The sequence below is a fragment of the Hipposideros armiger genome, unplaced genomic scaffold, assembly GCF_001890085.2.
Source record: "Hipposideros armiger isolate ML-2016 unplaced genomic scaffold, ASM189008v1 scaffold_23, whole genome shotgun sequence".
NCBI classification, from domain to species: Eukaryota; Metazoa; Chordata; class Mammalia; order Chiroptera; family Hipposideridae; genus Hipposideros; species Hipposideros armiger.
In genome coordinates, this window is record NW_017731373.1 from 4,023,888 (window position 1) to 4,027,553 (window position 3,666).

A 3,666-nucleotide genomic window follows, 5' to 3' on the forward strand; every position below is an offset into this window, starting at 1 on the left:
GGCCCTAATGTGGGATCCGAACTGGGGCCCTGCTGCTCAGAGCTGGCGTCCCAAGTCAACTCCTAATCAATGCGCCACTTGGCCGGCCCCAGATTCTTAACTGTATGGTAAAATGAAGGAGATCATGAATGTGGATATTTCGGAATGGTGCCTTAAAAAACCTCTTATATTTGTCCTTTATAGTAAATTTGCTTTCCTAAATATGCATTTCATTGTAGTAATATGAAGTGTTCTCAACATGAAGCAGTAGTACAGGGAATAGGAGACAATCTGGGGTTTAAAGTGGGCAGATGGAAGTTTAACGTATTTAAGGTTCTCAGAAATATTTTAAATAAAACAATAGAAAATTTTAATTTAAGAACCACTTCTTATATTTCCCCCCACTGCTAAGTGAGCTGGAAACCTCAGGAGAAAGCATGGTGGACAGAGCAGGAAAGTGGAAATTTCTTCCTCAAGTCTCTGCCACATTCTTCCCCCAACCAGCGGGCTGACTTAGTGTGTCACTTTATATCTCTGAGCCTCAGTTTCCTTATGTGCAAATGAGAGGCCTTAATTAGAAGAACTCTAAGGTCCTTGCAATTTCTCACATCACAAGAGCCTGTGTTAACCTGGCCAGATACACATTAGGAGGTGAGCGGTGCTGCCTAATTTTGGGGATAACTTTCGGGATAACTTTCTTAGATTTCTGATTCTATGTTTTACTAAGTCATCTCAACATGGTAGAGTATTTTATTGTAGAGACCTAATAATGAAAGGATATTGTATCAGTCACAACAGGTTACGTTATACCCAATATCTCAGTGGCTTTTACCAACTCAGTTTTGTCTTCACTAACACTACATGTCCATCAAGAGCCAGCAGTTACGCTGCTCAGTGTCTTCATTCCTAGGCTGATGGAGCAGTCTCTATCTGGGCATGGCTGTCTTTCTTGCAGAGGACAGAGAAACATTTCAAACAACAAGCTGTCTCTTAAAACTACTGTGAAGAAGTTACACACATCACTTCTTCCCATATTTGATTGGTCAAAGCAAGTCACATGGTTTCTCCTGACTTCCACTGAGAGGGGGTGGATTGACAATCCACCCACAGGGAAAAACACAATGGGGAAAGAAAATGGAATATTTGGCGAACGCTGATACAGTCTACTGCAGATGTCAATAGAGAATTTATCTTCTGAACTGGGAAATGATTTGCTCCTAAAAGAAAGGAAGGAAGAAGAACCCCCCCCCTTTGTTGAGGAAAATCACCCTTAGAGAGTGCTTGCAGCCCAAGTGCACATATATAAGAGCACTTCTAGGAACATGCTGGCTGTGGAAGCAGTTTCTTTTTGCTATTTTGTGAGAAAATAAATGCCAAATAAGGAATTAAAAAAAAACACAAAAAAACAAGGAGAAGGGTGCCATTAGGGATGAGGAGAGAGATTAGGAGTTGGGAAAACCCAGCCTTGGAGAGATGACACCATTTTCTGCAGCTCCAGGCAGTTCCAGCTAATGACTGCGTGCAAGCAGAATGTGAACGCAAAGGATGCCAACAAGTACATAAAAGGCAGAGGAAGAAGGATCAACATGTTTTGCTGCCATTTCCAGGAAAGGGATGGTGTCCCCAGCAGCCTCCCACAGTAGATGACCAGAAAAAAAAAAGCAAACACAAATAACACTCATTGAAAAGCCGAGTCGTGACTACTGTTTCACAGCACATCCTCCCTCCAATCCTGGCTGCAAACCAGCCCAGCCACTTGAAGCAGTGTTGGCAGCTTGCTCTCTCTTGGCACCGGGTACGCATGGCAGCTGGATGGCTTGTAGTCAGTGTAGTTTTGCAGCTGGTGGTGGTAGCAATTGGCAAAAACGAACTGTCCAGATGGGCATTAAATTTTCTTTAATGTTTATAATATGTCAAAAGAGAATAATCCTATGTCAAAGTGGCTTAGAAGAACTTTTACTCAGGAGCTTATAGAAATTCCTTTTTGACAAGATGGAGTCCCACTACGTATGTCAGTGTCATTCCCTTAAACTAGGTCAGGGCACTTCTTCTCCACAATGGAAGCGTTTTTGGCAAAAAAGGGTTTCTCAGGTTCTCCTGATCATTAATTAGCCAACATTTAGTAGTATGGGCACAGGATTTGAACTGAAGTTCCAAAAGGAAAATGATGTTTTATTCTGGAATTTTTATGATCCTCGGTGAGACCAGAATCATCCAGGTAAGGTTATAAAATTAAGCGTAAAGTATAAACTGTTGTATAGGACAGCAAGCACTGGGCACAACATTTTCACACATATAAAAACAGGTATGGAATGAATATCCAAAATACGTATTTTTAAACTGCTATGAATCCATGAGTAAAACAAACTAACAATGTATTTTAAATACAAGCTTAGGGCATATGCAATTCATAGCAGAAGAGATTCAGGCGTCCTGTACATTATGAAATGATCATCAATCAACCTCATTAGGGATCGGGGCAAAGCAAGGTAACATTCTCACCAAACGTACTGGGGACAAACTAAAGATTGTTACCATAAGGTGGCAAGTGTGTGAGGGAATAGGTGCCCTCGTACTTTATCCACTGCTGGGGGGAATAACTAAATGTACAAGGCAGTATGGCCACTTTGGAAGACAATTTCTCAGTATCTATAAATTAAAAATACACAAGCCCTTATGACCCAGAAAACCCTCTTCATATCCACCTCCTCCTCCTGCCCCCGTGCAAGAATATTCACAAATGCACACAGGAAGCCAATGCATTGATATTAATTACAGCAGTGTGACTCAAAGTATGGTCCTTGGACCACCAGCCTTAGCATTCTCTGAGAGCTTGTTAGACAAGTTAGAAATGGGGTGGCTGTCCCATCCCAGAACTGCTGCATCAGAGGGCGTGGAGCTAGGGCCCCGGCTTTATTTTCACAAGCCCCTCTGGTGATTCTGATGCTCGCTAAACTTTGAGAAGTACAGTCTCAAATTGTTTGTAATGGAGGGAAAATGGAAACAATCTAAATGTCCATCATAAGTCATGGCTTATTTATATTTTAGAAAATTAGCCAGCAGTTTGAAAGAATAGGGTAGATACGTGCTGATCCAGAAAAATACCAAGATAGACATTTTGCAGGACCAAATGTACAGTATAATAGCATTTATGTTTTTAAAAACTACAGAACTGTATCACATATTTTCACACACTCATATTTGTACATATATGTGTATGTGTATGCATATGTGTAAGCATTCAGCAAAATGTCTGGAGGATACACATCAACTGGTAACAGTGGTTATTCTGGGAAGGATATTAGGATTGGGACAGCAGTCAAGGAAGGCTGTAGCTTTTCGTCATTTGAATGTTTTCCAAGATCTTACACATGTGCTGTTCGTGAAACTATATTTTTGGCTGGAAATCTGGGTTCTAGGTTCTGCCTAGGCACCACCCAGCTGGGTCCTCTGAAGCAAGTGCCAGACACTTGGTCTTCTGCTTCCTCACTTGCCAGAAGGGGAATCGGGCCAGTTAACCCCAGAGGCCCTTCACTCAGCGTCATCACGTTATGATTCTCGCCAGTCATCTGAGGGCAAAAATTAGATCTCTTAATAAATCTGACCAAAGAAATAAAGGGAAGCATGCATGTCTGTGTCTCTTGAGGAACTACCAGTTAATAATTACTTCCACATGTCATCTTAGGA